The sequence below is a fragment of the Pseudorca crassidens genome, chromosome 15, assembly GCF_039906515.1.
Source record: "Pseudorca crassidens isolate mPseCra1 chromosome 15, mPseCra1.hap1, whole genome shotgun sequence".
Lineage (NCBI taxonomy): Eukaryota > Metazoa > Chordata > Mammalia > Artiodactyla > Delphinidae > Pseudorca > Pseudorca crassidens.
The window spans coordinates 77,549,034-77,572,536 of NC_090310.1; the positions used below are offsets into that span (position 1 = coordinate 77,549,034).

Here is a 23,503-nt window from a genome sequence, read left to right on the forward strand (position 1 = left end):
TCAAGAGTAACCTGTGCATCAGGAGACACAGAAAATAGCCTAAAAAGAACTTCAGACAGCTATGGTGACTCTACTTTCAGAATGCAAAACTAGGTGACATGGTCAGGGCAAATAAAATTTTCCCCCCACATGTGAATTTACTTATCAAGAAGTTTTATATAGTGCCTTCCCCTTTTCCTTTCTTTCTGAAAAAAAAAAAAAAATTTTATTTTTCAGTCCTAAAGGAAGCTATTAGGTGGGACCAAGCTAGGTAGATGTCCGTGCCAGGGGTAGACAGGGGAGACACGGACGTATGTCTGAGCACAGCAGGATAGGGGCTGGCCTGCATGGAGTGTCAGAGCCAGGAAGGGTGAGAAAAGCATGCAACAGGGAAGAGGGGATGCCACGGTGGAGTTCCAGAGTTGAAGCAGGGGTGAGAGGAGGAGCCACACAGGGAGGACGGAGTAGCCTGGTGCAGGCTTGTAGGAACCCAAGTGGGATGAAGAGGGAAGACAGCCCAGCTAAGAGAGCTGAACTACATTTGGGGTGAGAAACATGCCCAAACAGGGACTGGACAAGAGCAGCATGCTTACGTATGGGGAAATTAATCAAATAAGTAAATACAGTAAGGAAAATGGGAGTTAGGATTCTCACTGTCAGAGAAAGGAATTACAAATATGGAAAGGGAAAAAACTAGAATGAACCCCTTAGCTGTCAGATTTAAATTGTGGGTATTGGTGTGAACTCACCATTTTCTATATACATAAATGGAGAAATAAATATAGATGTAATGTGTGGGTGTGTAAGAGTGTGTGTATACATACATATATTCCAGAGCTCTATACATTGATGAGAAAGCCTAAAAGTCACAACACTCCAAAAGCAATGAGTACATCCAGAACCAGGATCTTGACTTCTAAGTAGCCATTCTCCACTAAAAAGAATCAGAGTTTTTTGGAGAAATAGCTGATTCCAGGTCCGGGATAAAAAAAAAAGCATAAAATGTGCCTAGAACACCTTGCTATCCCAGAAAGTAAGGAAGCGTTCAAGAATGAGAGGGACAGGGACTTCCCTGGTGGCTCAGTGGTTAAGAATCCGCCTGCCAATGCAGGGGACATGGGTTCAAGCCCTGGTCTAGGAAGATCCCCCATGCCACGGAGCAACTAAGCCCGTGTGCCACAACTACTGAGCCTGTGCTCTAGAGCCCACGAGTCACAACTACTGAAGCCCGTGCACCTAGAGCCCGTGCTCCTCAACAAGAGAAGCCAGCACAATAAGCAGCCCGCACACTGCAACGAAGAATAGCCCCTGCTCCTGCAACTAGAGAAAGCCCGTGTGTAGTAACAAAGACCCAACACAGCCAAAAATAAATAAATAATTTTTAAAAAGAAAAAAAAAGAATGAGAGGGACAAAAGGACAGATGCCAGGGCAAAGGGGTTCCCATTGGCCTAATGAGGACAGTTGAGCATGAAGATGATGACAGTAAACAGATTAAAACCACAAGCCCATGCTGGTAATAATAAACTCTTTAAAAAGCATGGGTATAAATAAATAAATACACTGAAAAGTCTGATGAAGAAAAAGATATTTTTATAGTTTTAAAGTACCTCTCCACAAAATACATACTGATTACAGAAGGGAAAAGAGTCACTTTATGGTGGAAACACGAGGCAGATACCTCCTCAGTCAAGTGATCAGAGCAAACATCCTCAGCAATGGGACAAATCACAATCCTGTGTCACCTGACATGCATTGGAAGGATGTAATACACTTCTGTGATTTTGCTGCCAAAGATGCATAACCTGAATCGAACTGTAAGGAAACATCACACAAACTCAAAGTAAGGGACATGCTACAAAGGAGCTAGCCTGTCATCCTCAAAAGTGTCAAGGTCATGAAACTCAAAGAGAGACTGAGGAACTTTTCCAAATTTTCCTGAAGGAGACTAAAGAAACATTACAACAAACACAATGGGCGATTCTGAACTGGATCCTTTTGACATAAAAGACATTACTGGGGCAACTGGCAAAACTTGAATGGAGGTCAGAGGATTAGATGGCCATAAAGGTGAAGTATCAATGTTAACATTAATGGTTGTATTGTCCTTGGTTGCAATATCCTTCTTTGTTGAAAAACACACTCTAATATTTGGGGGTGAGGGGCATAATGTCACCACATGGTTCAAGAAAAAGTCACGGGACTACCTGTGCAACTTTTCCGTAAGCTTGAGATTTCAAAACTTTTTTTAATCATATTTTTTAAGTTTCACATATTTATACAAATTACATCATATTTTGTCTCACAGTCAGTTACGCTATAACGCTTATTTTGGAAGTACACATTTGTTCCAACACAACTGACATATTTGGGAACAATCTGAGCGTAAGTGGACTTGCATCTGCTTATGTGCAATTCCACCCATGAGTGACACCCAGAAAACTACAACTCGCTGAACAGACACACACCTATGCACATACTTCAAATGTCTACCAGTGACCTCAGTTCACCAAGTGAGTATCCCATACACATCTGGATATTACAACATCCAGTACTATTTTAGAACAACTCTCCTTCCTCCACAATAACCCACAAGTTGCAATCCTTCTGATGCCCACTTCCACAAGCAAACTTCAGGTCTTTATCAACATAAACTGCCCTACTTATGGTGTTTCTTAACCATTTAACATGTGTAAAACTGTACTGGTTTCATTAGGTTCCTTTTTTTTTTCTTTTTTAATAGGACACTAATTTAGTTTTTAAGTGTTGTGTGCTTAACCCCATTTTTCCCATAAGCTCTAGGTTTTTATTCAACAATTTTGTACAGCACAGTGATTTTTAGAAACACTTAAGTCATGTCAGAGCAGAGCTAATTGCATTTGATATAATCACCTTTACAGAAAAGAATAAATTGCATGACATCAATGGTGTCCCCCTTCTGTACATATAGGTATGGGGATCTCCCAGGTGGGATCTTCCAAAGGGCTAAAGGAAGCCCAGGTCAATCTAGAGAAGGCCATACAAACTAACTTTACATATTTAATTCCTTTAACTATAGATATAGAGTGCAAGCTGTGTCACACAGCTTACACTTGAAAAACAAAGAAAATAATGGCAATAATGTATATAATTATAGTGTGGCCACGGCAGTCCAACCTACCCACTTTGGTTTCTGCTCAGTTGATCTGATCCGTCTTTGAACAGTTTCTTACTCATTCAAAGTTTAGTTACTCTTGACAAACTGGAGAAAAAAATATCAGACTGGAGAAAAATAACCACTAAGTACAAATAGGTTTCTGAGAAAGACTTTATTTCTACTTTGTGGAATCCAATCAAGGGAGGAGACAGATCAAATACTACACTCTCACATTAGATTAGCCACACTGTTATAACATTTAATAAAACTTAAGGTTCTTCTATTTAACATTATTAATAGTATTTAAGAATGAGATTATATTGACTTGACGCCATAAGGGCTAGAATTTCCCATCAAGTTTTCCACATATTGGTAAAGAAAGCAAGTAGGTTTTCTTTAGAGCTTTCATTTCAAGAGTCCCTTGCCAGAAATAATCTTATATCAAGACACTACGTTTAGACTCCCTTTTGCAAGAACACCAGAATCATAACTCACTGCTGAACAATCATTGACAGGAAGACACTGGAACTCACCAAAAAATATACCCCATGTCCAAAGACAAAGGAGAAGCCGCAATAAGATGGTAGGAGGGGTGAAATCACAATAAAATCAAATCCCAGAACCTCTGGGTGGGTGACTCACAAACTGGAGAACATTAATACCACAAAAGTCCACCCACTGTAGTAAAGGTTCTGAGCCCCGCATCAGGCTTCCCAACCTGGGGTGCCGGCAATGGGAGGAGGAATTCCTACAGAATCAGACTTTGAAGGCTAGCGGGATTTGATTGCAGGACTTCGATAGGACTGGGGGAAACAGAGACTCCACTCTTGGAGGGCACACACAAAGTAGTGTGTGCATCGGGACCCAGGGCTAGGAGCAGTGACCCCATAGGTGACTGAACCAGACCTACCTGCTGGTGTTGGAGGGTCTCCTGCAGAGGTGCCATTAGCCCCACCAAAGAGCTGAGTAAGCTCTAGTGCTGGGTCGCCTCAGGCCAGACAACCAACAGGGAGGGAACCCAGCCCCACCCATCAGCAGACAAGCAGATTAAAGTTTTACTGAGCTCTGCCCACCAGAGCAACACCCAACTCTACCCACCACCAGTCCCTCCAATCAGGAAGCTTGCACAAGCCTCTTAGATAGCCTCATCCACCAGAGGGCAGACAGCAGAAGAAGAACCACAATTCTGCAGCCTGTGTAATGAAAACCACATTCACAGAAAGACATACAAAATGAAAAGGCAGAGGACTACGCTCCAGAAGAAGGAACAACATAAAACCCCAGAAAAACAACTAAATGAAGTGGAGATAGGCAACCTTCCAGAAAAAGAATTCAGAATGATGATAACGAGGATGATCCAGGACCTCGGAAAAAGAATGGAGGCAAAGATCGAGAAGATGCAAGAAATGTTTAACAAACACCTAAAAGAATTAAAGAACAAACAAACAGAGATGAACAATACAATAACTGAAATGAAAAATACACTAGAAGGAATCAATAGCAGAATAACTGAGGCAGAAGAATGGATAAGTGACCTGGAAGACAGAATGGTGGAACTCACTGCCACGGAACAGAATAAAGAAAAAAGAATGAAAAGAAATGAAGACAGCCTAAGAGACCTCTGGGACAACATTAAACACAACAACATTCATATCACAGGGGTCCCAAAAGGAGAAGAGAGAGAGAGAGGACGCCAGAAAATATTTGAAGAGATTATAGTCGAAAAATTCCCTAACATGGGGAAGGAAATAGCCACCCAAGTCCAGGAAGTGCAGAGAGTCCCAGGCAGGAGAAACCCAAGGAGAAACACCCCCAAGACACATAGTAATCAAATTGACAAAAATTCAAGACAAAGAAAAATTATTGAAAGCAACAAGGGAAAAATGACAAATAACATACAAGGGAACTCTCATTAGGTTAGCAGCTGATTTCTCAGCAGAAACGCTACAAGCCAGAAGGGAGTGGCATGATATATTTAAAGTGATGAAAGGAAAGAACCTACAACCAAGATTACTCTACCCAGCAAGGATCTCATTCAGATTCGAAGGAGAAATCAAAAGCTTTACAGACAAGCAAAAGCTAAGAGAATTCAGCACCACAAAACCAGCTCTACAACAAATGCTAAAGGAACTTCTCTAAGTGGGAAACACAACAAAAGAAAAAGACCTACAAAAACAAACCCATAACAATTAAGAAAATGGTAATAGGAACATACATAGCGATAATTACCTTAAACGTGAATGGATTAAATGCTCCAACCAAAAGACACAGGCTCGCTGAATGGACAAAAACAAGACCCATATATACACTGTCTACAAGAGACCCCATTCAGACCTAGGGACACATACAGACTGAAAGTGAGGGGATGGAAAAAGATATTCCATGCAAACAGAAATCAAAAGAAAGCTGGAGCAGCAATACTCATATCAGATAAAATAGACTTTAAAATAAAGAATGTTACAAGAGACAAGGACACTACATAACCATCAAGGGATCAATCCAAAAAGACATAACAATTATAAATATATATGCACCCAACATAGGAGCACCTCAATACATAAGGCAACTGCTAACAGCTATAAAAGAGGAAATCAACAGTAACACAATAATACTGGGGGACTTTAACACCTCACACCAATGGACAGATCATCCAAACAGATAATTAATAAGGAAACACAACCTTTAAATGACACAATAGACCAGGTATGTTTAATTGATATTTATAGGACATTCCATCCAAAAACAGCAGATTACACTTTCTTCCCAAGTGCACACAGAACATTCTCCAGGATAGATCACATCTTGAGTCACAAATCAAGCCTCGGTAAATTTAAGAAAACTGAAATCATATCAAGCATCTTTTCCGACCACAACACTATGAGATTAGAAATCAATTACAAAGAAAAAAACATAAAAAACACAAACACATGAAGCTAAACAATACATTATTAAATAACCAAGAGTCACCTGAAGAAATCAAAGGGAAATCAAAACATACCTAGAGACAAATGACAATAAAAACATGACGATCCAAAACCTATGGGATGCAGCAAAAGCAGTTCTAAGAGGGATGTTTATAGCAATACAATCCTACCTCAAGAAACAAGAAAAATCTCAATTAAACAATCTAAACTTACACCGAAAGGAAGTAGAGAAAGAAGAACAAAACAAAACCCAAAGTCAGTAGAAGGAAAGAAATCATAAAGTTCAGAGCAGAAATAAATGAAATAGAAATGAAGAAAACAATAACAAAGATCAATAAAACTAAAAGCTGGTTCTTTGAAAAGATAAACAAAATTGATAAACCTTTAGCCAGACTCATCAAGAAAAAGAGAGAGAGGACTCAAATCAATAAAATTAGAAGTGAAAAAGGAGAAGTTACAACGGACACTGCAGAAATACAAAACATCCTAAGAGACTACTACAAGCAACTCTGCCAATAAAATGGACAACCTGGAAGAAATGGACAAATTCTTAGAAAGGTACAACCTTCCAAGACTGAACCAGGAAGAAATAGAAAATATGAACAGACCAATCACAAGTAATGAAACTGAAACTGTGATTAAAAATCTTCCAACAAACAAAAGTCCAGGACCAGATGGCTTCACAGGTGAATTCTATCAAACATTTACAGAAGAGCTAATACCCATCCTTCTCAAACTCTTCCAAAAAATTGCAGAGGAAGGAACACTCCCAAACTCATTCTACGAGGCCACCATCACCCTGATACCAAAACCAGACAGAGATACTACAAAAAGAGAAAATTACAGACCAATTATCACAGATGAATATAGATGCAAAAATCCTCAACAAAATACTAGCAAACAGAATCCAACAACACATTAAAAGGATCATACACCATGATCAAGTGGGATTTATCCCAGGGATGCAAGGATTCTTCAATATATGCAAATCAATCAATGTGATACACCATATTAACAAATTGAAGAAGAAAAACCATACGATCATCTCAATAGATGCAGAAAAAGCTTTTGACAAAATTCAACATCCATTTATGATAAAAACTCTCCAGAAAGTGGGCATAGAGGGAAACTACCTCAACATAATAAAGGCAATATATGACACACCCACAGCAAACATCATTCTCAATGGTGAAAAACTGAAAGCATTTCCTCTAAGATCAGGAACAAGACAAGGATGTCCACTCTCACCACTATTATTCAGCATAGTTTTGGAAGTCCTAGCCACGGCAATCAGGGAAGAAAAAGAAATAAAAGGAATACAAATTGGAAAAGAAGTAAAACTGTCACTGTTTGCAGATGACATGATACTATACATAGAGAATCCTAAAGATGCCACCAGAAAACTACTAGAGCTAATCAATGAATCTGGTAAAGTTGTAGGATACAAAATTAATGCACAGAAATCTCTTAAATTCCTATACACTAACAACAAAAGATCAGATAGAGAAATTAAGGAAACAATCCCATTCACCACTGCAACAAAAAGAATAAAATACCTAGGAATAAACCTACCTAAGGTGGTAAAAGACCTGTACTCAGAAAACTATAAGGCACTGGTGAAAGAAATCAAAGAAGGCACAAATAGATGGAGAGATATACCATGTTCTTGGATTGGAAGAATCAATATTGTGAAAATGACTATACCACCCAAAGCAATCTACAGATTCAATGCAATCCCTATCAAATTACCAATGGCATTTTTTACAGAGCTAGAACAAACAACCCAATCCAAAAATGGGCAGAAGACCTAAATAGACATTTCTCCAAAGAAGACATATAGATGGCCAAGAAGCATGTGAAAAGCTGCTCAACATCACTAGTTATTAGATAAATGCAAATCAAAACTACAATGAGGTATCACCTCATACCGGTTAGAATGGGCATCATCAGAAAATCTACAAAACAACAAATGCTGGAGAGGGTGTGGAGAAAAGGGAACCCTCTTGCACTGCTGGTGGGAATGTAAATTGATACAGCCACTATGGAGAACAGTATGGAGTTTCCTTAAAAAACTAAAAATAAAATAATAATAAAAAATAAAAATAAAAAAAACTAAAAATAGAATTACCATATGACCCAGCAATCCCACTACTGGGCGTATACCCAGAGAAAACCATAATTCAAAAAGATACATGCACCCCAATGTTCACTGCAGCACTATTTACAATAACCAGGTCATGGAAGCAACCTAAATGCCCATCGACAGACGAATGGATAAAGAAGATGTGGCACATATATTAAAATGGAATATTACTCAGCCATAAAAAGGAATGAAATTGATGGATCTAGAGACTGTCATACAGAGTGAAGTAAGTCAGAAAGAGAAAAACAAATATCGTATATTAACATATATGTGGAATCTAGAAAAATGGTACAGATGAACCGGTTTGCAAGGCAGAAATAGAGACACATATGTAGAGAACAAACGTATGGACACCAAGGGGGGAAGGTGGTGGTGGTGGTGGCAGTGGGATGAATTGGGAGATTGGGATTGACATATATACACTGATGTGTATAAAACAGATAACTAATAAGAACATGCTGTATAAAAATAAAATAAAATTCAAAAATTCAAAAAAAACAGACACAATGTTTAGTTATAGTGAAGAGAACAGAACTAACCAGGAAAAGATGTTACAGCAAAAAGACTGTACAAGATTATTCTAAATCAAACACTCACAGCGTTTACTAAATTGCTGCCACCCTTCTAACATCAATTCTCTCAGCCTAGCAATTCCTATAAGGTACAAAACTTTCAAATATCTGTGTGTGTATACAAAGATGAGAAGGAAACAATGAAATGAAAACACCTGAGGAAAAGATGATTATGAATAAATTACTGTAATTTCCTTTATTATCCTTAAAGTTGATTTAATAGTTTAAAAATATTGCTTAACAGAACAAGGGTGGTAACATTTGTTAGATCCTAACTAAACATGATTCATTCTGGAATGCTTCTGATGACACAAGCTTACATAAATAATCTACTGGTAAGTTTGTTCAAAATTCACAATGGAGAGAGTTTTTCACACATACAACCCGAAACTATAGCTTCAATCTATGCAGACTGTTTTACTTTTTTAATTATAGAACTAATAAATTAATATAACTAATAATACTAAAATTAAATCAGTGTTGTTGTTCACTTGTTACTAAACACAAAGCAAAAAATCTGTGCCAACACAGATCCTAAAAGAGGTATTTTTGCCATTCTTTCCCTTGCAAGCTTGGCACTTGGCTTTGGTCAAAGCTGATGTAAATAGCGACAGAATTCAGCAATATATTCTCAGAAAAATAGGCCAAGAGAAGCAAAAGAACACAGGTGTTACACACTCGAGCAGTAATCATCTGCTCCCAGGGCACCTCGGAGACTTCAGCATCCTCAGCCAGAGCACCTGCTCCTCAAGCTAAGGAGTGCCTTCGAGGTACCACCACAGTACAGAAAGGTTTATTCTTGGCAAACATCTGACCCTTGTTTTTCCAGCTCTAAACTTCAAGGGTTCAAATGAAGGACAGGGTAATAGAAAAAATAAATAAATCCTCTGGAAACTTCGCCGTAATCAACTCTCTACCGTGTACCAGTTCATCCACGTGTCCCTTCCCCTCTCTACTCCAATTGAGCACTGTGATTGAGGAACTGTGAAAGGGCAAGGAGACATTTACCTGTTGAGCATCTAAGTGGTACCAAGCCATGGAAACATCTGACAAATACTCTCTCCTTTAATCCTCACAATAAGCCTATGTTTATATACTTTTAGTCTTCCCTTTTGACATATTAAGAAACTCTCATTGAGGTAAATGGATCAGCAAAACATCTGAACAAAAATGAAATCCAATTATCCAAAGGTTTTAAAAATACAGGTTATTAATTAGCCTAAGCTTGTACTTTTGTTTTGTTTTGTTGGGGGAATGGGGGCTGTCTATGTGCCCTTTCACATTTATATTTTTCACAAATATAAAGGTCATATCAAAATACCTTTGTTCATGGGAGTCCAGTATACTATTCACTCTACTTTTGTATGTGTTTGAAATTTTCTATAATAAAATAAAATAATTAAGGGAAAAAATTATCTTTAACATAAAGCCAACCCAAAAAGTAGCTCTTACCTAAAGCTAATTTCCCATAGTGCCAAATGAAATTCAAATAAATCCAAATCTTCTAATTCACACATATCTTAAGATTTCTGAATACTTAAAAGCAGAATGAAAAAGCCAGGCATGCCAAGTCAACAATGAAACAGAAAAATCAAGCCAATACCAAAACCAAACATTTCACTTCCTCCCACTCACATTCACACACACATACACAAAATGAAGGATTCCAGTTGTCCCTTCCAGACAAAGCAATTGATGGGTGCCAGCCTAGCACGAGTCAGCTCAAAAATAATCTCAGCAACAGAGGCAAGGTTATGTCCACCTTCCATCCAACAGCGTAGAGCACAAGAGACTAGCTGTTTATGAATAACAGACTTACTTTCCATACCATCCATATGGTCTTCCAATTCCAGAATTTGTTTCTTCCTCATTGCTCTTTGGAAGAAGTAAAATATACAACAATTTCTCATTTCCTAGGCAAAGACTACCTCTCAAATTAAAGACTGACAAGCATATTCAAGACATAAAAGTATAGCTTTTATCATAAATTTGAAAACACCAAAACCATTAACCTAAATATCTGTCTAATTAAAAATTAGAAACAATGTTCCTAGCAATATATAAGAATTATTGTACCTACTTCTTCCTAAATCAGGACTGAGTGTTTTCCTGTTTATTAATTTTTATTTTATTTTTATTTATTTTTTTTTTGGCCACCCCATACGGCTTGTAGGATCTTAGTTCCCCAACCAGGTATTGAACCTGGGCCCACAGCAGTGAAAGTCCCGAGTTCTAACCACTGAACTGCCAGGGAATTCCTTGTTTATCAATTTTTTCATCTAGATTTCAAGTTGAGGAACAAGACTAACCATTAATACATTCATTTGTGATCTGCAATTTCAAAGCATTATCATACACATACTATGTAAGATACAAAAAGCACTTAAAAGGGTTAAAATCCATGTTGAATCTTAAATGGGTAAAACTTTAAAACTCCTACTTGTCATCTGTCCACCAAACCAGGCCCCCACAAAAACAAACATCTGACTGGATTGGACATAATTAATCTGAGACTGAGCTAGGAATCATACTTTCAATTACAATTAATATTTTTACAAATCCATTGTGTTTTTATTTGATCCTTTTTAGTTCTTCACCTTGAAGTCTTAGCAGTTAGCACAGCAACCTTCAACATACCCAAATGAGCAGGGAATTGGCTAGTTGTACTTTTCAGGACCTCAGATCTGTCCACCTCCACCTTACTTCCCTGATTTAACAAATAAATATTCATTGAGCACCTACAGTGTGCCAGACCAGCGTTCCAGGCAGGGATACAACAATGAACAAGAAATGAGGCCCTTGGGGCTTCCCTGGTGGCGCAGTGGTTGAGTCCGCCTGCTGATGCAGGGGACACGGGTTCGTGTCCCGGTCCGGGAAGATCCCACATGCCACGGAGCGGCTGGGCCCATGAGCCATGGCCACTGAGCCTGCGCGTCCGGAGCCTGTGCTCCGCAACGGGAGAGGCCACAGCAGTGAGAGGCCCGCAAAAAAAAAAGAAATGAGGCCCATGCATTTGCCACTGATTTAGAAGTCTGAGGATGGGCAGGGATATTTGAGTTAGCTAGTGAAAAGCTTAAGGATAGAGCCTAGTCTATGCTGGAAACCAGGTGGGGAGGCCCATGTGTCTGGAGGGAGAGAAGTGGCATAAATGAAGCTGGAGAGGGAGGTAAAGGTCAGATCACAAAAATTCTTATAAACTACAATAAGTAATCTGAACTTTATCCTAAAAGCAATGAAAGCCACTGAAGAGTAGAAGACAGACTGATCCTGTCTGACAAATGCTCTCTGAGCACCTGCTCAGTGCCAGACCTCTATTCTAAGACAGATACTCTTCCAGGTAGAAGGGAAGAGGCCTCAGCATCTAAATGCATCCTTCCGCCACTGGTCCAGAGAGCATCTATGTTACTAAGAAACTTCAGGTCACTGTTCACCACCATTGCCATGACTCTGTTCAGGAGATAAACAGCAAAAACATTCATGTAAATATGAATACCACCAAGAACATGTACAGCCAATGGGCCCAGTGGGGTAAAAAATTAAACTAAATGACTCTTCAAGAATTTCTTTAAAATTTTTTTGCTGTCTTAAATGTCTACAATTAAAATACATTCACTGTTATTCCTGGCAATTAAGGCACGTTAACATCAACTGAACTGACCCTCAATTAAACACATCTTCTGGGGATATAAAATCACTCAAAATTCTGAAAATTTTTTACTAAAATGAAGCCATGCTCCCTTGCTGAAGACTTAAAAAATAACAGAGGTATGGTGTCCACATCATCCATCACTGTACCCCCAAACCTAGCACACTCTAAGGGTTTAACACATAAAGATTAAGTTAGCTCTAAGAAAACAGCCAAAACAGGCAAATGCAAAGCAAGTCTGTAAATCTTTTCTTTTATCACAGGCCCCAAAGCACAAACATTTTCTAAGTACCCACCTGTCTTTAATCACTACCATTATCACTCACATTTAGATAAATACATTTGAAATTCAGCTGATACCAGGGGAAAAAAATCAAAGTGCCAAATTTTACCATGTCACAGATGCAGAAGTCCAGCAGGTTTTTACACGTTAGACTTTTCTGTTTCCTCGTTCTTTAACGTTCTCTTCACTTTCTGATAATGTTATAAAGGGAAAATGTTACAAAATAATTTTAAAAAATGTTATAAGGGGAAAAAACAAATCCTGTGTTCACATCACACACCTCCTAGTCAGCCAGGCACCATCTTAGCAAGCTGTTTCTCATCACTACCTGCCATCCTGTGCCTGTGGTGGCCTGGGGAGGTATGGGGAAACAGAGTGCTCTGTTTCAAACAATCAGAAGGAAAAAAATCATACTTAACACCAAACTCAAAGTCATGCATCCGGGTCTACATTCTAAGTATCACCACTTATTAAACAGCAAAACATAAAAGGTGCTGGTTAATGGAGATTTGAGGCTAACAAAATGCCAAGTGATATATACTTTTCCCTATCTTCAAAATCATCGTATACTTTAATTTCTGTATGGAAAAAAAAAATAAGTCCAGTGTTTCATGGACTATATTCATCAATCTATAATATTTTCTAAATTTCTCTTCTATATCATATGTTTAATCAGTAAACTGTATTGTCCCCAACAAAAATTTGGTGTGCCAACTTCTGGCCCTGTCTTACATGGACTTTCAGAGAACTGCAATTAGAAACAGAAAACATTTAAATTTAAGTTACATTTCAGTCCTACTGAACAAAATAATCAACAAAGACATCAATAAGATTTGGACTCTTCAAACACTTGAAATATTTAATGGAATCTGCAGAGCATGTCAAGTTTGGCAAAGACAGTAACCATTTTAAAGACCAAGAATCAGGGCTCCACCGGTGGCTCAGTGGTTAAGAATCCGCCTGCCAACGCAGGGGACACGGGTTCAAGCCCTGGTCCAGGAAGATCCCACATGCCGCGGAGCAACTAAGCCCGTGCGCCACAATTACTGAGCCTGCGCTCTAGAGCTCGTGAGCCACAACTCCTGAGCTCACAAGCCACAACTACTGAAGCCCTGCGAGCCACAACGAAGAGTAGCCCCCACTCCCCGCAACTAGAGAAAGCTGGTGCACAGGAACGAAAACCCAATGCAGCCAAAAATTAATTAATTTTTAAAAAAAGAAATCAAGAAACCAGCATCAAACTTAAACAAGTGAGAGAAAGATAAACCAAAAAACCTTGCCTCCTGCTTCTCAGAAATCAGCTCAATAATAGCTTGTGTAAGATATGCCTATCAGTAACTTAGGGAAAACTTTCACGGGCAGAAAAAGTAAACGACTACAATGTAGGGAGCAAAAGTTCAGTCAAAAACTTACCAAGTAGTATATTTTTTAAAGTACAAACAAAAGGGGCTTCCCTGGTGGCACAGTGGTTGGAGTCCGCCTGCCGATGCAGGGGACATGGGTTGGTGCCCTGGTCCGGGAAGATCCCACATGCCGTGGAGCGGCTGGGCCCGTGAGCCATGGCCACTGAGCCTGCGCGTCCGGAGCCTGTGCTCCGCAACGGGAGAGGCCACAACAGTGAGAGGCCCGCGTACAGCAAAAAAAAAAAGAAAAAAAAAGTACAAACAAAAGAAAAATATAAATAAATTGAACCTCGTTAAAGTCAAAAGCTTTTGCGCATCAAAGGACCCTACCAAGAGAGTGAAAAGACAACCCATAGGATGGGAGAAAATACTTGCAAATCATATATATCTGGTAGTGGTTTAATATTCAAAAAATATAAAGATCTCTTAACAACGGACAATCCAATTTAAAAAGGGTAAAGGAACCTGAATAGACAGTTCTCTAAACAGGATACACAAATAGCCAATAAACATATGAAAATATGCTCAACCTCATTAGTCATTAAGGAAATGCAAACCAAAACCACAATGAGCTACCATTTCACACCTACGAGGATGCCTACACTTTAAAAAAAACACACACACACTCAGAAAATAAGTGTTGGCTGCAAGGATGTGGAATATATTGCTGGTGAGAATGTAAAATGGTGCAGCCACTGTGGAAAGTCTGGCAATTCCTCAAAAAATTAAACAGAATTACCATATGACCTAGCAATTCCACTCCCAGGTAAATACCCAAAGAATTGAAAGCAGGGACTCAAACAGATACTTGTATGCCAACATTCATAGCAGCACTATTTACAACAGCCAAAAGGTAGAAGCAACTCAAGTGTTCATCAACAGATGAGAAAAAGTGTGGTATATACAAGATAGGATATTATTCATCCATAAAAAGAATACAGTTCTGACACATGCTATGACATGAATGAACCCTGGAAACATTTTGCTAAGTGAAATAGAGCAGACACAAAAGGACAAACATTGTATGATTACACTTATATGAGGTACCTAGAGCAGTCAAACTTACAGGATGGAAAGTAGATTAGCAGTTGGGGGCGGGTGATGGATGGGGAGTTACTGCTTAATGGGAAGAGACTTTCTGTTTGGGGCAATAGAAATTTTTGGAAATAGCTGTAATGGTTGCAAAACATTGTGAATGTAATTAATGCCACTGAGTTGCACATTTAAATTACCAAAATACATGGCAAAGTTCATGCTATAAATATTTTACCACAAAGAAATAGGGGGAAAAAAGACAAAGTAGTTTTGGGCAAAATGAATTCAAAATCACTTCAAAATCAGGATTAACAGAAGAAGCAATCCTTCCCCCAGATTAAATGCAATCCAACAACAAAGAGGCTAGCTTGACCAGGTAATAGTTTCTTCATTCATTTCAATAAATATTTAAGTGCATATAACGTGCTAGGCAAAAGGACATTACAACCCAGAGAACTCCCCTATCATTACTCTATAGATTATGATGATGTGGATAAAATGAGTTTTTCTTTAAAAGTTAAACGATTAAATGGTTTTATTTAAAATATAAAGATTCATAATAAGTACATCAAGAAAGTCAGTCTACTATCATCTCTGATCCATCTGATTTAACTTCCCTAAGTTGGCAATGTTTTCATTTTTCTGCAATGGAAGAAAGAATTTTTTTTTTAACTACACAAACATGACCCCAACACAGCATTTAGGAAAATACTATTTTCTAGCCTTCAAAAGCCAATGGTCTACCAATCTGAAAACACATACATTATAATCATGAGTATAATTTAGGCTTAGTGCCTAAAAGCACAACTCCTCAAAATGGGGTAACTAGTTCTATGAGTAAAAAAAATACTCCTGCTTTTCCATTTTTCCAAGCATACAGTTGTTCAACACATGAGAATTAAGCAAAAAGTTTAAATGACTATTAATCACACTTTTAGATGGTGAAAAAAGTTCCCTCTTTACTGGTATTTAAATGTTTTACAGCTCTTTAATAAAAATAATAAACAGCTGTGCTCACTAGCACACCTCTAATTTAAGTTTTAAAACACAACACTGAGTTTTCCTACAATCTACACTTCCCTGTACATGTCACTCCACAACATTTTTCATAATCATAATTATGCCACTAATAAGCCTCAGAGAACTGTTCATAATTGATGATGGTAACTAAGGTACTTCAGAAACAATGCCCAGCTTCCCTTCTAGTCATTGCAAAGTACCTGGCTATCTTTGTAACCTGGGAAGGAGGCGGAACAATACTTATAGTCTAATAATTACTCAAACTAACAAAAGGGGTGGGGGGAGGGAATCTAAGAAGAGACAGCACTTTAAATTATTCAATGTGATTCCCAGGCTTGGGAAAACCCTGGATTCATGGGATCACTAGAGGAGGTATGAATGCTCTTCTATATAAGCCACAATATTAAAAAGAATTACTGTACCGTGAGAAAACCATAATTCAAAAAGAGTCATGTACCACAATGTTCATTGCAGCTCTATTTACAATAGCCAGGACATGGAAGCAACCGAAGTGTCCATCGACAGATGAACGGATAAAGAAGATGTGGCACATATATACAATGGAATATTACTCAGCCATAAAAAGAAGTGAAATTGAGTTATTTATAGTGAGGTGGATGGACCTTAGAGACTGTCATACAGAGTGAAGTAAGTCAGAAAGAGAAAAATAAATACCGTACACTAACACATATATATGGAATCTAAAAAAAAAAAAATGGTTCTGAAGAACCTAGGGGCAGGACAGTAATAAAGATGCAGACGTAGAGAATGGACTTGAGGACACGGGGAGGGGGAAGGGTAAGCTGCAATGAAGTGAGATAGTGGCATGGACATACATATACTACCAAATGTAAAACAGCTAGTGAGAAGCAGCCGCATAGCACAGCGAGATGAGGGAGATCAGTTCGGTGCTTTGTGACCACCTAGATGGGTGGGTTAGGGAGGGTGGGAGGGAGAGGCAAGAGGGAGGAGATATGGGGATATGTGTATATGTATAGCTTTTTCACTTTGTTATAAACCAGAAACTAACACACCATTGTAAAGCAATTATATTCCAATAAAGATGTTAAAAAAAAGAAAAAGAATTACTGGGTCAAAATGTAATATTCATTTCTCATTTAACATCCAATTACCTAGAGGAATGAAGATGGGGCAGGAGCTAATGAGTCCAGGGCTCTATTTCATGCTTAAAAGCAAAAGTGTGAGGCTAGAGGTAAAGACTGATTTAGCAGGTTAAAACTTAAAAGGATTACCCAGGGGACAAAAAGCAGAGAAAAAAAGAGGAAAAAAAAAGTCTCAACATCCCAAAGATATTTCCATAAAATTCTTTTAGTATTTTTCCTTTGACCAAGACAACACACATTTTTTTGTTGTTTCTTTGACACAATGATTTCAAAGATAGACTTCAAGGCAGACATTCTACGTCTGTCTCATTTTTAGGGCAAATGTCCTCAAACAATAGCATTGCACAGTCTGAATTTCTCCATTCACCCTACAGAGTGAAACTGTTAAGTCTGATGGTTATACACCGACACTTCACAGAATCCATGGCTCAGTATTGCACTAAAGGTGGGAAACTAAGTGAATGGGAGATGTGAATTTTTTTTAATGGGGTGTCTTTACTTGACAGAACTCATTATTCCTTCTTCTCCTTCAAGGTTCAACTCACACTTGCTCAGAATCATGGAACTTCAGATCTGAGAGGGACCCTAGAATCTGTACTTTAGTCCATTGCTTTATTTTACAGATGAGAAAACTGAAGTAAAGGTTTCCATCTAGTTATTGGTAAAGCTGGACTGGAGCTCAATCCTCCTCTCAGTTTAGTACTAGCATTAGGCCAAGAGGACATCTCCTATGGTTATAAATAATAATTATTAACATATGGAGCTTTGTGTCAAGCTCTGTGCTAAGCCCTCTTAAAGGCATATTCCACTCAATTCTCACAACGACCCTGAGAAAGATGGTATCCTCCATGGGGCAGATAAGAAAATTGAAAATAGTGTGCCCACTCAGTCAGAGTTGATTCAAACCCAGATCTGGCTGATTTCTAAGTTAATGTTCACTCCTATCCTACAGCCCTTACCATGGCCTATAGGGTCCTACAAGGCCTGACCCCTACCATCTTTCTAAGCTCGTTTCCTACCATTTCTCACTTATAAAAATCCAGTCAACCTTCCCTCAAGTGCATTTCTGCCTCAAGACCTTCACGTATGCTTGACACGCCCATCACCATCCCAATCCCCAGACCTGTGACCTGTTCTACCCCTTCAAGTCAAATATCACCTCATTAATGAAGCCTTCCCTAACCACCCTATCTAAAACAGACCCTCAGGGACTACCCTGGTGGCGCAGTGGTTGAGAATCCACCTGTAAATGCAGGGGACACGGGTTTGAGCCCTGGTCTGGGAAGGTCCCACATGCCGTGGAACAACTAAGCCCGTGAGGGCCCCAACTACTGAGCCTGCACACCACAACTACTGAAGCCCATGTGCTCTAGGGCCTGCGTGCTGCAACTACTGAGCCCATGCACCACAACTACTGAAGCCCGCGCGCCTAGAGCCCATGCTCCACAACAAGAGAAGCCACCGCAATGAGAAGCCCGCGCACCACTACTAAGAGTAGCCCCCACTCGCCAGAACTAGAGAAAGCCAGTGCGCGGCCACAAAGACCCAACACAGCCAAAAATAAATAAATAAATAAATAAATAAATAGACCCTCAGTCACTCCTACCACTGTCTGAAATTATATTGTATATTGGCTGTCTCCCCATCAGAAGTAAAACACCACAAAGGGCAAAAACGTCCCACTAGAATGAAATCACCAGGATGGCAGAAACATTCTGCCTTACTCATTTCTAGATTGCCTGATACCCAAAAGAGTATCTGACAAGAGGAGGCACTCCAAAAAAACTACCTATTGAATAAAGGAATGAGTGCCTGTGTCTGAATCTCTCACCTCATTAAGGATCAGTATCATACAAGTCAGCAATTGATTACATACTATTTTCTATTTTCTCTAGTTATTTCTTATGATTAATCTTGTATTTTCAACCATATAGTATATGCTGCAGAGGTATTTTATCTTATTTATTTATTTATTTATTTATTTATTTTTACAGCTATTTCGTAATTCTCAACTTTGGGCAAGTTAATGACTCAACCTGGGCTTATACAATCATCTGTAAAATGAAAGCAGCAGTCAAAAGTCTAGAATCCAAATATCTCCCATAGCTGGTAACATGATAGGAAGACACTCAAATACTGGATTATTATTGACCCACAGATCTTAAATTCCTTTAATTTTCTCACAGCTTTCTACAAAAATACACACAGTGTGCAAAGGAAGGCATACTCTTATTTAGCTAGTATTAGAAACTAAAGAATAACTGTCCTTTCACTAATAGTATACACAGGCCTGCCTCTTCTCACGATAACTCCTTTAACTTCTTCTAAGCCAACACCCAATCTGTTTGCTTCTGATTAACCTTTATCTTGACCAATGTTAACCACTAGTTTTCTCTAGTTCTTTGACAGGCCTTTGCAGCATCACATTGCCTACTTCTTGCTTACTAAAGTTCTGTTTGCTTATATAGTTGGATGTGTACAACGTATCTTCCATGATCTAAAACGCTGCAAAATTAGGGAAGCAAGTAAGTCAGTAGCACTTTGGCTTCTACGTCTTTTTCCTCTCTTAAAGAGCTCTAAAGAGTCATGGCAACACAAGAAGACCCTCCTTCCTGGCGATGTTATACGATGTTATACGCTGCTCTCACTGGCCTGTCAAGCTCTGCGGGGAAATGTCAGGGTTGGGGGCAGAATTATCTACTGGCTAGAGTAGCGATGCCTTGGAACAGCAACTGATACTGGCCAAACGGCTGCTTCCAAAGACTGTCCAAGACTAGCACATTTTCACTGTTAAGAGACTTCAATTCCAAACCCAAGACTTTGTTTCCGACATAGCAAACTGCGGCAGAAAGGACATAAAACATCACCAAAATCCTGGTCAAAAGTGGTGCTGTTTAGTTTTATAACTTCAATCTGTTCTCCAAATATGGTTTCCTTCTAAGAAGACTGACATGATGCAATACTCAAAGGAAACATCTGAGTGAGTGAGTGAGTCCGTACAGGCACACGTGGGGAGAAGGGGGTCCTTAAACAGGGTAAGGCTTTTTAATTTTCTAAAATAAAATAACCCACATTCACAATATGACATATTTCACTCCAGAAAAGCTCAGAAACTAAGTGCACTGAAGCATTTAGAGGACACTTTCATGTGAGGAACAACAACAAAAAGGCTGTTTTCATACTACACTTAACAAGGGGGGAGATGGGACTTCCCTGGTGGCACAGTGGTTAAGAATCTGCCTGCCAAATGCAGGGGACACGGGTTTGAGGCCTGGTCTGGGAAGAGCCCACATGCGGCGGAGCAACTAAGCCCATGAGCCACAACTACCACAACTACCGAGCCTGCGCGCCTAGAGTCCGTGCTCCGCAACAAGAGAAGCCACTGCAATGAGAAGCCCGCGCACCACAACGAACAGTAGCCCCCACTCGCCGCAACTAGAGAAAGACCGCGCGCAGCAACAAAGACCAAACACAGCCAAAAATATATATATATATATATACACACATATATATATTTAAAACAAGGGGGGAATCTGAAATTTTCCTGGGGTTATTAGAGAAAGTTGCATTCAGTTATTTAAAACATGTATCTTATCTAAAATCTTAGGTCCAAAATTTGCATAGGATGTGAATGAATTATCAACTTTCTATACATAAATACTTCTGACTATGCTAACACATATATATGGAATTTAAGAAAAAAAATGTCATGAAGAACCTAGGAGTAAGACAGGAATAAAGACACAGACCTACTAGAGAATGGACTTGAGGATATGGGGACGGGGAAGGCTAAGCTGTGACAAAGCAAGAGAGTGGCATGGACATATATACACTACCAAATGTAAAATAGATAGTTAGGGCTTCCCTGGTGGCACAGTGGTTGAGAGTCCGCCTGCCGATGCAGGGGACGCAGATTCGTGCCCCGGTCTGGGAAGATCCCACATGCCGTGGAGCGGCTGGGCCCGTGAGCCATGGCCACTGAGCCTGCGCGTCCAGAGCCTGTGCTCCGCAACAGGAGAGGCCACAACAGGGAGAGGCTCGCGTACCGCAAAAAAAAAAAAAAAAAAAAGATAGCTAGTGGGAAGCAGCCGCATAGCACAGGGAGATCAACTCAGTGCTTTGTGACCACCTAGAGGGGTGGGATAGGGAGGGTGGGAGGGAGGGAGACACAAGAGGGAAGAGATATGGGAACATATGTATATGTATAACTGATTCACTTTTTTATAAAGCAAAAACTAACACACCATTGTAAAGCAATTATACTCCAATAAAGATAAAAAAAAAAAAACTTCTTACTAAAAGTTTGGCTAAGATGCAGTTCTAGTGTTTCAAACAGCTTTGTTTTCTGGCCAAGTATAAGATCAGAGAATCAAGTGATTTGCTCAAGGTCATTTGGTCAAATCAGGTGGGATTAGAATTACTGATTCCTGTCTTCCAAAAGCCAGCCATGAATCAAACTTTTCTTGGAACTAAGCAGGACAAAAGGGAAAAATCATTCCCCATTTCCTTTCCTCAATAATCAAGACAAAAGAAAAATTAATTTAAATAGTGGAACTTTAATAAAATTTCATCAGTATATAGACTACTGCCTCTAACCATGCACAGGCATCTCTCTTAAAATCAGTAACTAAACAATTTGCAAAGGTCAGTAACCTCTATACAACCTTGCCATGTGACAGCACCATAAAGTTAATAAGATTTTTAAAATCAGCCCTTCAAATGTATGTCCATCTGTAAATAGTTCACTTCTCTTATCTTCTAAAAGACCTGGTCAGACTGGAACATGGAGGTACTCCAAGCTCTTAGTTTTTTTTTTTTTTTTTTTAAGTTAAAGGATCATAAATAAGTTCAAAGTTCTCTTCGGAACCCTGAAAGGAATAGGGATATTTCAACAGTGCAGGTAAAACAAGTGATGAAATAAACGATAATCACTCAGGCTGTGGAGGGCAGGGTGCTACAGAGAAGAGGCACGTATGCATTTATTTGTGTGTGTGTGTGTGTGTGTGTGTGTGTGTGTGTGTGTGTGTGGTACGCGGGCCTCTCACTGTTGTGGCCTCTCCCGTTGCGGAGCACAGGCTCCGGACGCGCAGGCTCAGAGGCCATGGCTCACGGGCCCAGCCGCTCCGCGGCATGTGGGATCCTCCCAGACCGGGGCACGAACCCGTGTCCCCTGCATCAGCAGGCGGACTCTCAACCACTGCGCCACCAGGGAAGCCCACGTATGCATTTTTATAACCATATTCCCTTCCTCTTCCTTTTTCAAATCCACCACCTCCCTCACACTTTCTGCCCCATCCTTTTCATTTCTACTTTTAAACTGCTGATATAAAACACTACTTTTGATTTAATAACAAAAACATAATGGCCAATGAAGTCATATTTTTAAATTACTTAACTGGATTGGCAGGGGTTTATTTAAGTAGCTAAGCGCACTTTGTATTTGTTACAAACACATTATAGTCAGATTTAGTAATATTCCTCACATCCAATTTTCTAAGCCAAATGGTACCACTACCTCCATTTCAGATGACCCTCAAGTCCAGGAAAATTTCCCTTTGCTGTTAGACTATGGGACACTAACATTAAGAGCTAGCATTAGATCTCAAAAATACCAACAATAGTTAGGTTGAAATTGTAGCTGGGCTATATTACACATGAGCAACTTTAAAACATTTAAAACTAACATGGTTTTTCTCATATCTCAAATTCAAGTCTACATAATTCCAAATATAGCTGTAACACACTCTCAGGTTGATGATTTCTCTTTAGCCGTAGAGCACAGCGTGGCCACAGGGTATACAAAGTAAATCAAAAGCAGGACTGGAAAAATATTAAACCTGGAAGGAAATACAAGTCTGACACTTCCCATTATGCCAGAAAACAGGATTGTCATTATTTGGAAATGTATTAGATTGAGCTATATATCAAACTGCCAATATACAACTGGTTTTGACCTGCAAAAAATGGAAATTTCATGTGGTTCAACCCAGTATTATTTTCTAAGCTCATTTTAACAATTGTCTCAAATAAGGTCTTCATAATCCAAGGCATATAAAACCTTCTATTTCTCTAGACTGCCTTAACTTTTTGAAAAAATTTGCCACCCTCTGTCCAAAGCTGATTATTTAAAAAATTAAGCTCCTAAACAGGAAAGCCAAGATAAATAAAATCACCAAACTGCTCAATGTATCCTTCTAAAACCACTTCACATCCTTCCCACCACTCCCCTTTCCAACTAAC

At 39.2% G+C, this 23,503-nt stretch overlaps 1 protein-coding gene across 3 annotated transcripts in view; it reads right to left on the minus strand.

Annotated features, from left to right (window-relative positions):
* Positions 1-23,503, minus strand: part of B4GALT5 (beta-1,4-galactosyltransferase 5) — a 99,670-nt gene that overhangs the window by 53,390 nt on the left and 22,777 nt on the right. The window lies entirely within an intron of this gene.